Source organism: Cricetulus griseus, chromosome 5, assembly GCF_003668045.3.
Source record: "Cricetulus griseus strain 17A/GY chromosome 5, alternate assembly CriGri-PICRH-1.0, whole genome shotgun sequence".
Taxonomy (NCBI): Eukaryota; Metazoa; Chordata; class Mammalia; order Rodentia; family Cricetidae; genus Cricetulus; species Cricetulus griseus.
Window position 1 is genome coordinate 98,598,929 of NC_048598.1, and position 13,829 is coordinate 98,612,757.

The 13,829-nt window shown below is 38.5% G+C and overlaps 1 long non-coding RNA gene across 1 annotated transcript; it reads left to right on the forward strand.

Annotated features, from left to right (window-relative positions):
- The first annotated feature begins 1,131 nt into the window (after positions 1–1,131).
- Positions 1,132–12,322, forward strand: LOC118238908. Its single transcript, XR_004770319.1, has 3 exons — positions 1,132–1,275; positions 10,083–10,315; positions 12,125–12,322. It is a non-coding gene; the product is annotated as an uncharacterized LOC118238908 (long non-coding RNA).
- Positions 12,323–13,829: the final 1,507 nt, after the last annotated feature.

Genomic DNA, 13,829 nt, shown 5'->3' on the forward strand with positions numbered 1-13,829 from the left:
GTCTAATTTGTCTGGAACATCAAATATTGTCTAATTTCTCTGAAAAATTTAGGCACTGATACATGACAATCTGTTTTCCTTTTTTAAATTATTTATTTGTATTTTATGTACACTGATGTTTTGCTAGCATATATGTCTGTGTGAGGGTGAAGTTTCACCTGGAATAGGAGTTACACATAGTTGTGAGCTGCCATGTAAGTGCTGGGAATTGAACCCAGGTCCCCTGGAAGAGCAGCCAATGCTCTTAACCACTGAGCCATCTCTCCAGCCCATCAATCAGATTTTCAAAGAGTGAATTTTATTGGTCCCTAAACAATAAAATGGACCGCCTTCCTGATATCTTGCCCCACCCCAATTTCCCTACTGAGTTTGTATTAAAGCTATGAGTGGCCATCTCAGCCATCATGAACCAGTTTCCACTACCTTTTTATTCTCACACTAACCAGGATATTAAAATAATTCCCTCCTGTTGTGGAGGTGTGGTGGATATTTTTGTAGGGGGAACCAGAAATGATCCTTGATCCTTTTTTTTTTAAATCTGAGGGTACTGAATTACTTGATGCATAAAAGAAACATTAAGACTGAGACCTCTTTTAATGACCATGATGAGAAAGGCCAGGACCACTCAGGTAAGTCTTCCCTAGATTTCCCTGCCTAGGAATCAGTTTAAAAGAGAATATTTTAAGATATAAAAGGAAAAACTGTCATTATTATAAATGGACAAAAATTGTTACATACTTACAGGTAGTACATGTGAGTCTACTTGTAATTATACTACTCATTTTAACAGTTGAAGATTTTTAAATATTAGAGGCTCCTTTCTTTGTTGGCATTAAATGTAATATGGTATTTTGTAAAAATTGTAGGCATAAATTCTGCAGAAAATATTAGGAAAGGATTTTGAAATACTACTCTGCCTTTAGCTGAATTTGTGTGTATACTTCTAGTTCATTATTGGCCCACTTATAAATCAATTGACGATAATTTATGTGGTGTATCACCTGGACAGGATTAAAACATAAGTATATTTCACATAGACACAGATTAGTGCCTTTTTTGGTACCATGTTGAAACATTCCCTAATGAAATGTGTTCTTTCTCACTTTGTAGACTGTGTCAGGGTACAACATCCCTCCAGGACATCATGCATTGTTTTTCCCCACTGTCATTCAAAGACTGAAATTCTCCTGGGTAGAGAGTTTGGACTTTAACCCTGACTGCTACTTACAGGATAACCCAGCATGAGACAGAAGTTTGCCTATGTGCCATTTGGAGGTAATGAGATGACTGATTTCATTTTCACTTGAAGTGTTTGCATCTGTAACATACCTGTCCTTCTTCAATAAACCATCCTGAAATTCATTTACCAGAGAGAGAAGGGGAAAGAGAGACAGAGAGAGAAGGGATAGAGGAAGAGGAGGAGGAGAGAGAGATCTTTCTCCTCCTGGGTAAAGGACTGCACATTTTGTGGAACAGAATTTTTGTAAAATGGAATATTTCTAAGAGTGAATCTTTGTATAATGCTCCATTGCTCTCTGACCCATGTCCTTTTATTAGTTCCAAATATATGAAGACCTTGAACTTCAGATCATTATCTAATATACTTAACACAAGATACAAAGGATTATGGATTAGCAATTGAATGTGCCATTAGCTCAGCAGTTCAGCTTCTGTAATGAGAGAAGAGGTATCACTAAACTGGTGTCTGTCTCCACTGCTTTCATGTACTGAACTGCTCCTGTACCTTATGTAGTAACATATTCCATTTCTGGACAGCTTCCATTATTAAATTCTTGTAATGTCCTGTCGATAGATGGCCCTAAGCAGTGTTGGCTTTTCTTCATCTGTTAGTATTTTAAAGTTTCTACAGCTAAAATAAACTAGGGACTGAAAAACAAGATTGTCACATGTAGTTCTGGAGGCCAGTTGTCTGAAATCAAGGTGTTGGCAGGGCCATATTCTTTCTGAAGTTTTTGAAGCTTTCTTGCCTCTTCCTTGTTGTAGAAATTACTGGGAACCCTTGACTTGAGGCTGCATCTCATTCCAGTCACTGCTCTGCCTTCGTTGTTATTTGTTTATAAATATATTTTATGTAACATATTCTTAGTAATCAGCATTTTTCATTCTTTTGTTGATTCAGTTAGGATATTTCTTTGTGACTATTAACAGTTCTTTAACTTTTTACTTTAAGCCATACTTATCTTAAATATGGACAAAGTGGCTCCCACAAATAAATGCTTAATGGGCTATGAAAGTATGGTGATAAGCCATGTTCAATTGTGTTTTTTTCTTGGCAAAAAAATGTTTGCTACAAAAAATCCCATTTTTTCTTTTCCTTAATTTATGTTTTGAGGAAGTATCTTACTATGTACCTTTCCATGGCCTGGAACTGAATCTGCAGATCAGGTTGACATCCAATTTATGGAGACTGTCCTGCCTCTGCTTTCTGAGTGCTGGGATTAAAAACATGTTCCACAGTTGTGGGCCCAGCCAAAATGCTCAACCTAAAACAAAATTCATGGCCATTGTCTTTCCCCAGCCTCATGTCAGTAATGTGACTTCTTTACTAAACCTTAATGACTTTACTATTGATGATCTAGCATTGTCTTGAATTATTTTGATGCCAGAAAGGTATGAACTTGGTGCTTCTAAGTCTCCTCACAAACCCATGTTGCAGCATTTTTTAAATTCTTCAGTGTAGTCTATGGTTTAGGTTGCTCTGGACTTGTTTCCCTGTGAATTTTATAATTCACAACTTCTGCATTTGCAGATTTTGGTTTTAGTATAGATGTTATTTGGGGTATATTTAATCCCCTCCTGTTATCATTGTAGTGGACATTTGCAGTTTTGACTGACAGGTTCCCTCTGATTTAACACTAGAGCTCTCTTGGGGTCGATATTCTACACATATATACACAAGGTAGCTTACCAACTCAAGATTTGTACTTTCTTTATGTCGAGCCCAAGGGACTCTACTCCAGCAAGACCTGAACCTTCCAACGCAGATGAAGCAGAAGAGAGCAGCCTTAAAAACAACTTCATGCAGATGATAGAGACACTAAGAGAGGGAATGAGGAAATATTTCAGAGAAATGGAAGGAAAGACAACCCAAAATATGCAAGAACTCAACAAATCTTTTAAGGAAAGCCAAGAAAATACAATCAAACAGCTGAAGGAAACAATTCGGATAGTTCAAGACCTGAAAATTGAAATAGAGACAATGAAGAAAACACAAACTGAGGGAATGCTGGAATTAGAAAAGCTGAATAAACAATCAGGAACCACAGATACAAGCATAACCAACATAATACAATAGATGGAAGACAGAATCTCAGATGATGAAGATAAACTAGAGGAAATAGATTCACCAACCAAAGAAAATCTTAATTCTAACAAATACTTAACATAAAATATAAAGGAAATATGGGACACAGTGAAAAGACTAAACCTAAGGATAATAAGTATAGAAGGTAAAGACACAAATCAATGGTGCAGAAAACATATTGAAAAAATCATAGAAGAAAACGTTCCCAACATAAAGAAAGACATGCCAATGAAAGTAAAAGAAACCTACAGAATGCCAAAAAGTGTGGACCACAAAAATCCCCTTGTAACATAATTAAAACACTAAACATACAGAGTAAAGAAAGAATATTGAGAGCAGCAAAGGAAAAATGCCAAGTAACATATAAAGGCGAACCTATCAGAATTATGCCTGACTTCTCCATGGAACCTCTGTAAGCCAGAAGGTCCAGGATAGATATTCTACCAACTGAAAGAGAACATGTATGCCAGCCCAGACTACTATGCCCAGCAAAGCTTTCTATTAGTATAGATGGAGAAAATAAGATGTTCCATGACAAAGCCAGATTAAACAATACATAGCCACCAATCCAGCCCAACAGAAAGTACTGGAAGGAAAGCTCCAACCCAAGGAAGTTAATTACACTCACAAAAACATGGGCAATAGATAATCCCACTTTACCAAAAGCCAAAAGAAAAAGCAGGGTAAATCCATACACAATACCACTACCAACAACAAATCAAAGACAAACAAGAATAAGCACTCCATGGTCCTTAATTTCCCTCAATATTAATGGTCTTAACTCACCTATAAAAAGACACAGGCTAACAGATGGATAAAAAGATAGAATCCATCCTTCTGCTACATAAAAGAAACAAAACTCAACTTCAAAGATAGACATTACCTCAGAATAAAGGGTTGGAATAAGATATTCCAATTAAATGGACCCAAGAAACAAGCTGGGGTAGCTATCCTAGTATCTAGACTTCAAACTAAAATCAATCAAAAGAGATGAAGAAGGTCATGTCATATTCATCACAGGAAAAAATCCATTAGAAAGAAGTCTCAATTCTAAACATCTATGCCCCAAATACAAAGGCATCAATGTTTGTAAAAGAAACATTATTAAAACTCAAATAGCAAATAAGACCTCAGACAGTTATAGTGGGAGACTTTAACACCCAAGTCTCATCACTGGACAGAACCACAAGATAGAAACTTAACAAAGAGGCAAAGGAACTTAAAGAAGTTATGACATCTATAGAACTTTCTATCCAAACACAAAAGAATATACTTTATGTTCAGCATCACATGGAACCTTCTCTAAAATCATCTACATACTTGGCAACATAGCAAAACTTAATAGGTACAAAAAATGAAATAACACCCTGTGTCTTATCAGACCACTGTGCTCTAAAGTTAGAACTCAAGAACAACACAAATTATTGAAAACCTACCAACTAGTGGAAATTGAACAACTCCCAACTGCACCATTCCTGGGTCAAGGAAGAAATAAAGAAAGAAATTAAATAAAGATTTCCTAGAATTCAATGAAAATGAAGACACAACATCCCCAAACTTATGGGACACTTTGAAGGCAGTACCAAGAGGAAAGTTCTAAGGTCTAAGTGCTCACATGTAGAAACTCCAGAATAGTCACACCAGAGAGTTGACATCACAACTGAATGCTCTAGAACAAATGGAAGCAAATTCACCCTAGAGGTCTACACACCAGAAAATAATCAAACTGAGGGCAGAAATCAGTAAAGGTGAAACAAAGAAAACAATTCAAAGAATCAAAGTAACAAAGAGTTGGTTCTTCTAGAAAATCAACAACATAGACAAACCTTTATCCAAACTAACCAAAAGGAAGAGACAGAACAGGCGAATTAACAAAATCAAAAATGAAAAGGGGGACATAACAACAAACACTGAAGAAATTCAGAGAATCTTCAGGTCATACTTTGAAAACCCGTACTCCACAAAATTTTAAAATTTAAAGTAAATGGAGAATTTTCTGGACAGATATCACTTTCCAAAATTAAATCAAGAACAAATAAGCAATTAAACAAACCTATAACCTCTAAAGAAATAGAAGCAGTCATCAAAAGTCTACCAACCAGAAAAAGCCCAGGACCAGATGGCTTAAGGACAGAATTCTAACAGAAATTCAAAGAAGAGATAATACCAATACTCTTCAAATTGTTCCACACAATAGAAGCAGGAGGGCCATTGCCAAATTCATTTTATGAGGCTACAATTACCTTGGAACCCAAGCCACACAAAGACACAACTAAAAAAAGAACTACAGGCCAATATCCTTCATGAACATTGATGCAAAAATACTCAATAAAATACTGGCAAAAAGAATCCAAGAACATATCAGAAAAATCATCCACCATGATCAAGTATGCTTCATCCCCAGGATGCAGGGTTGGTTCAACATAACAAAAATCCAACAATGTAATCCACCATGTAAACAAACTGAAAAAGAACACCACATGATCATCTCACTAGATGCTGGAAAGGCCTTTAAAAAAATCTAACACCCCTTCAGGATAAAGGTCCTGGAGTGATCAGGGATAACAGGAACATACCTGAACATAATAAACACCATATCCAGTAAACCAACAGCCAACAGCAAATTAAATAAAGAGAAACTCAAAGCTATTCCTCTAAAATCAGGAATAAGACAAGGCTGCTCACTCTCTCCATATCTGTTCAATATTGTACTTGAAGTGCTAGCTAGAGCAATAAGACAACAAAAGGAGATCAAGGAGATACAATTTGGAAAGGAAGAAGTCAAACTTTCACTGTTTGCATATGATATGATAGTTTACATAAGTGACCCTAAAAACTCTACCAGGGAGCTCCTACAGCTGAGAAACATATTCATCCAAGTGGCAGGAGACAAGATTAACTAAAAGAAATCAGTAGCCCTACTATATGCAGACTATAAGAGGGCTGTGAAAGAAATCAGAGAAACATCACCCTTTACAATAGCCAGAAACAACATAAAATATCTTGGGGTAACCAAACGAGTGGAAGACCTGTCCAGCAAGAACTGTGAGTCTTTAAAGAAAGAAATTAAAGAACATCCCAGAAAATAGAAAGTTCTCCCATGCTCTTGGATAGGTAGGATCAGCATACTAAAAATGGCAATCTTGCCAAAAGCAATCTTCAGATTCAATGCAATCCCCATCAAAATCCCAACACAATTCTTCACAGACCTTAAAAAAAAAATTCTCAATTTTATATGGAGAAACAAAAATCCCAGGATAGCTAAAAAACCTGTACAATATAGAAACTTCTGGAAGTATCACCATCCCTGATTTCAAGCTCTATTGTAGAGCTATAGTGCTGGAAACAGCTTATTATTGTCACAAAAGTAGACAGGTAGACCAATGGAATCGAATTGAAAACCCTGATATTAACCAACACACCTATTTTGGACAAAGAAGCTGAAGATATGCAATGGAATAAAGAAAGCATCTCCCACCAAATGGTGCTGGCATAACTGGATGCTGGCATGTAGAAGACTTCCATGCACAAAACTTAAGTCCAATGGATCAAAGACCTCAACATAAATCCAGCCACACTGAACCTCTTAGAAGAGAAAGTGCGAAGTACCCTTGAAGGAATTGGTACAGGAGACAGCTTCCTGAACATTACACCTGTAGCACAGACACTGAGACTGACAATCAATAAATAGGACCTCCTGAAACTGAGAAGCTTCTGTAAGGCAAAGGACACAGTCAACAAGACAAAATGTCAACCCATGGACTGGAAAAGATATTCACCAACCCCACATCTGACAGAGGGCTGATCTCTAAAATTTACAAAGAACTCAAGAAACTAGTCTCCAAAACACCAAATAATCTGATTGAAAAGTAGGGTACAGAACTAAATAGATAATTATCAATAGAGGATCCTAAAATGGCTGAAAGACACATAAGAAAGTACAGAACATCCTTAGTCATCAGGGAATGCAAACCAAAACAACTCTTAAGATACCATCTTACTCCTGTCAGACTGGCTAAAATCAAAAACACCAATGATAACTTATTCTGGAGAGGATGTGGAGAAAGGGGAACATTCCTTTATTGCTGGTAGGAGTGCCAACTTGTACAGTTCCTTTGGAAATCATTATGGTGATTCCTCAGGAAAATGGGAATCATCCTACCTCAAGATCCAGCAATTCCAGTCTTAGGCATGTAGCCAAAAGATGCACATTCTCACAGCAAGGACATCTGTTAAACGATCTTCATAGCAGCACTATTTGTAATAGCCAGAACCTGGAAGCAACCTAGATGCCCCTCAACTGAAGAATGGATAGAGAAAATGTGGTACATATACACAATGGAGTATTACTCAGCAGAAAAAATAAATGATGGAATCTTGAAATTCACAGCAAAATGGATGGAACTAGAAGAAACCATTCTGAGAGAGGTAACCCAATCGCAGAAAGACAAACATGGTATGCACTCACTCATATATGGATTCAGACATAGAGCAAAGGATTACCAGCCTACAATCCATACCCCCAGAGAAGCTAGGAAACAAGGAAGACTCTAAGAGAGACAAACATTGTCCCCTGGAGAAGGGGAAAGGGACAAGATCTCCTGAGCAAATTTGGAGTATGGAAGGAGGGGAGAGGGAGCTAGGAGAATGAGAAGGGGAGAAGAGGAGGGATGAGGAGGACATAAGGGAGTAGGATGGTTGTGTATGGGGGAGAATAGAGGAGAGCAAAATAAGAGATACCATAAGAGAGGGAGCCATGGCACTAGGGAAATGTCCAGAGATCTACAAGGATGATGCCAACTAACCATCTAAGAAACAGTGGAGAGGCTACCTTAAATGCCCTCCCCTGATAATGAGATTGATGGGTAAAATATATGCCATCCTAGAGCCTTCATCCAGGAGGTGATGGAAGTAGAAGCAGATACCCACCGCTAAACACTGAACTGAATTGGAATCCAGTTGCAGAGAAGGACCAGTGATGAACAAAGGGGTCTGGACCAGGTTGGTGAATCCCACAGAAACAGCTGACCTGTATAAGGGGGTACTCTTGGTCCTCAATCTGATCGCTGGGAAACCAGCCCTGAACTGATCCAGACCCCATGTATGTGGGTGACAGTGAGGAGTCCTGGGAAATCTATGGGACCTCTTGTAGTGGATCACTCCTTATCCATAGCATAGGAATGGACTTGTGAGTCCATTCAACATAGAGGGATACCCTCTCAGCCTAGATACATGGGAAGGGCCTAGGCCCTATCCCAAAGGATATGACAGACTCTGAAGACCCCCTAAGGAAGGCCTCCCTCTCCATTGGGAGCATAAAGGGTGTGGGATATGTAGTGTGCTACTGAGGAGCAGGGGAGGAGAGGGAACTGGGATAAACATGTAAAACTATCTTGTGTCTAATTTAAATTTAAAAATGGAGGAAAAATGCCATCACAGTCAACATTTTCCTCTAACAGTGGAAGTAGCTGAGCTTCCACGTGATTTACAGTCCCACTTTAGGTACCAGTTTTCATCCTTTTATTACACTGTTGCCCATCTCCTGCTCGTCTAAAACAAATGGCACTCCAGGTGAAAGAGGTAAGAATTTATTTATTTAAAATAAAATACAGCTATTTAAAACTAATTTGACAACTATTAACCCTTATAGTAATATCGATTATCTTTTTTGTGAAATGAAATAATTTCACTGAATCAAACAGTTTTCAGGAGCACCAAACTGAATGCTTCCAGCTGGCTGCAGATTCCCACTAGGGGGTAAGCACACACTTTGTCTTGAAGGGTCCATTTCTTTGTCTCTGGCTGCAGTCTCCTGCCTGCCATTGTTATGAGCATTTAAAGACAACACAATACTTTTGTCTGCTTTCTGGAGACATTCCATATCAGCTGGATATTCCATATCAGCTGGATATTCAGTGCCCTGTAACAAAGAAAAATTAAGTGAAGAGAGGTGTAGAGACAATGGAATTAACAACCAGGAAGTCAGATGAGAAAGAATGGAATGCTCATGGTAAGTTTTTTTCAAGACAGGGTCTCTCTGTATAGACCTAGCTGTCCTGGAACTAGCTCTTGTAGACCATGCTGGCCTTGAACTCACAGAGATGCACATGCCTCTGCCTCCTGAGTTCTGGGATTGAAGGCATGTGCCACCACCAACCAGTGGTAAATGTTTGTCATTAAAATTTCTCAAAAATTTTGTCCAAAAAAACCCAAATTCTGTGCGCATCTATTGTAGACAGATGGGCCTTAATTTTTAAATATTGTTGTGCATTTCCTAGAAAGCGAGGATGTTCTTGTTTTTATTATTTATTTACTTACTCATTGGGTGTGTCTGTGTACATGCCTCTGCTCCACATTGGGCATGTGGAAGTCAGAGGACAATCTGTGGGGACTGGTTTTCTCCTCCCACCATGTGGGTTTTAGGGGTCAGACTGAGGTTGTCAGGCATGGCAGCCAACGCCCTTACCTGCTGACATATCTCTGTGGTGCAGAAACGTTCTACACAGACACAACACTCTTGGCAAGAGTGATGAACATACTATGCTATCTAACATAGGGAACTTAACAGAAATTTTCACCAAATGTCCTTTCCAGGAAAATAAAAAGTGGTACTAATAAGTCCTTGGCAACCTTGAAAAAACTGCAGTGTACTGGCTAATTTGTCCTGTGTTCTTTAATCAAAAAAAGTAAACAAAGCTCCCAAAACAAACAATCTTATTTCATTCTAATTTAAGCCAATGCTCTTGTATCCCCTCAGCTACCATGGTCACAAGGAAGTAACATTTAAACCAAGAGCAATATGAAACAGGAACAAGTAGGAAAGACTGCAGAAGGATGGGTAACACTAGGGAAAAGGAATATCATTCAACGAAGCCCAGGAGGAAGAGTTTCAGTTCATCTGGCTGAGATGCTGATGTATTGCAGTCCTGACCTGATACTCAAGGACCTGGCATGGCTGCAGTCACAGCTGTGGTAGATTATTATTTGAAGGTGTGTTACTTTTGTTTGTGCTGCATTTGTTTAATTCTGTGAAGCCGTGTTACTGTGCCTGTCTAAAACACCTGGTGGTCCTAAAAGAGCTGAATGGCCAATGGCAAAGTAGGAGCAAGGGTAGGAGGGCATGGCACACAGAGAGCATAAATAGAAGGAGAACAGAGGAAGTAGAGCAGCAAGAAGACAAGGATAGGAGGACATCAGGACCCAGCTGCCCAGATACCCAGCCACCCAGCCACCCAGGCACCCAGGCACCCAGGCACCCAGGCACCCAGGAACCCAGCCACCCAGCCACTCAGGAACCTAGCCACCCAGCCACCCAGCCACCCAGCCACCCACCCACTCAGCCACCCAGCTGCCCAGCCCCCCAGCCATCCAGCCGCCCAGACAGGGAGTAAGAAGGAAAGTAAGATATGCAGAAAGAAGAGAGATAAAGCCCAGAGGGAAAAGGCAGAAGGGCTTCTTTCTTACTAATGAGATGCTTTCTAATTGCTGCATTTGCATTTCATGGGACTCTGACATCTTCTGTAGTGTCTCATTCTTTTCTTTTTCTAGAATTTCAAGTTTTATTTGGTAGCTTGCAATTTCTGCTGCGTGTTTATACTCGAGCTCTTTCTGGAACTCAGACAGAGCAGCAATCTTGGCTTTCAAGTCTTCCACTATGTGGAGGGAATGGTGTGTATTATTAAGTTTACATTCTGGCTCAACTATGTTTTCATGATGTCCAGTGACCTGCTGTCTCAAAATATTGCATTCTTCTAAAAGATTATTGTATTGTGACTGAAGCACATGTTGCTCTCTCTTAAGTACACAGAGCTCCTTGCTGAGGTTCTCCTTTTCAAAAAGAGTATCTTGCAATTTTATATTCTGTCCACTTATTACCATATTGAATTTGTCTAGCTGTTCTTTATACTGTTTATACAGATTGCAGATATCCAGTGTAGTACTTGCATATGAATTCAAGACAGTTTCCATTTCATCTTTATGGTGGGATTGAAGATCCTCTAAGTGAGATTCATGTTGTTGAATTAATACTTCCTTCATATGCATTATTTTTCTTCCATACATTTCATCTAGCTCCACTTGGAGGTGGTCTGATTTCCTCCTTGCTTCTCTCTCAGTGCTCTGCTCTGTGCCAGTGTCTGTAAGTTTATCATTGTAATTTTTCTGCTGTAGATCTTTAATTTCTAAAAGGTAGGGGTTCTCTTTTTCTATAGAACTGGCTAGCTCCAGTTTTAAGTTTTGGTTCTCTTGGTATTTTTCTATAAGTTGTTCTCTTAAGTCTGCTACTAATTTATCAGCGGATTCTAACTGGTTCTGCAATACAGCAGATTTGTTTTCTTCTTCTGTTTTTCGTTCTTGCAAATCATCAATGATGGCCTGCTTTTCTTGCAAGATGTTATTGGCATGTTCTAATTTTTTATCTTGTTCCTTCAGAAGAAAAAAAGGAAAGTATAACAATTTCTGATAACTTTGTTGTGCAACATTATTAACAAAAGACAGATGAAAGTCTCATTTTTACATCCTTCTATAAAGAGTAACTGTTGTGCCCAGCCCTCAATTGTCCACTTGAAAAGATTTGGGTACCTAGACACTTAGGAGCAAACAAGAGTTCCAGAGCAGCTCAGACCTTCTCAGGAAGGAATACTGAATTACATTTGCTGTGGTCAATATTTTTAATTGAGGTGTGTAGGGACAATCTGGGAGAACAGAAGGGAATATGATAACAATGCATTGTATGAGAAATTTTAATAATAATAAAAAATGGAAAAATGGAATTAAAACGATACACCCTGATTTGCTTAGCATGTATGAGATCCTGGGTTCTACTCCAAGCACTGCCAAGAAAGAATGAAGAAAAGAAAGAAGAAAAGAAAAGACTGCCAGTCTGATGAGATGGTTCCTGATGACCTGAGTTCACTATCCAGACAAATAAATTATTGTAATAATTAAAAAAAAAACTAAAGTTTTGCTAACCCATTAAATCTTCTCTTTTAAAATTAACTGATTGATATCCCAATTATTTAATCTCTTGATAGCTAATTATAATATAAATCACTCTCAGATTACTTCCAGAAAAGGATGTAAAATTAAGTTCAGGTTATTCCCAGGAACTCTAGTGATCTGAAGATGTTCCAATGATAGGAGACATTTCCATGAGTCTGTCTTCATTTCACTGCCTGACACATAGGGACATCTACGACAACTGTATTACATACAGCATATGGAGCTGGAACTACAATTTCAGCTCAAACAGAGACTTGAGAATTGAAAAGAAACTTTTGTGCAGTTCCCTTTTGAGGTCAATTATGCCACTGTAGGCAACAGAGGGCCAAGACAAATATACCAAGCACAGGCAAATGACAATCCCATCAGAGCACCAAGTGGAGCACAGGCCTAGGCAGAGTTTTGGATCTGTTATTTAGTTTTCTCTGTGGGCTTCTGCCCCAAATACAAAGCATGAAATAAAATATACAGAACTGGTCATGGGCAGGTGAGTTATATTACAAAGGTCCTTGGCAAACAGAGCTCAATAGGATTCTGAAAGAATGCATAACACATTGAAAGAAAAAAATGTCAAAGTCAGACAGAAGAAAGCTGTCTGAAGGAAGCATGAGAGTGCCCCTCTCTAAGCACAGTTCATGGAAAAATACCAAAGTGCCTTCAGTCTTAGACAGTTATGGTCCCTCTAGAAATATCGTACCCTGAGCCAGGCATGCATATATATAGTCATAGCACTCAAGAGGCAGCAGGATCTTCCAACCATCCACAATATAAATACTCAATTTAAGTAAAGTAACAATGTTGGACATTGTGGTAAACAGGACTGAAGAACTGCAGCTCATACATATAAACTGCACTACAATAATATGCATAAATCAGGTCATCTCAGTCTAATGGCACAACGTCTGAAGGCTGACCCCCACCCATCTGCTCACTAAGGAACATCCAAACTAGTATTTGTCTTTTTAAGTTCACTTGTCCATGGAGAGAAAATAAAACCCAAAGGACCCAATATACACAGTTCCCCATGATTGTTAATGGTTGCAAACTAATAATCTGATATTTCAACCTTTAAATACCCTCTTGAACTTGGAACAACCTGATTCACCTCTCTTCTAGCTCAGGACCCACATAATACCTAATATGAATTTTCAGAGCCTACAACTCAAAATCCGATTGTGCTTTTGATTTGCTATGGATTGTAGGATATTTTTTACACATGAAAAAGCAGTGTGGTGCAAGAGCTCTGCCCTGCCCCAAGCCATTTGAATCCTAATTCTGGTATGGGAGTAAAGCAGCCAGAAACAAATCTCTTTTGAGTTTTCATTTCTCATTTGAAAATAAGTGAAAGCAAACCTTCCAGGATGAGTTGTTCTTAGATTTTTAAGATGATAGTCTATGTGTGATACATAATGTCATCCCCTGCCTCAAAGAACCTTAATACCTAAATATTTCCAAGAAGTCAAACATAATTTGCATAAACAATCAACTGCATTTGTTTTTTGTT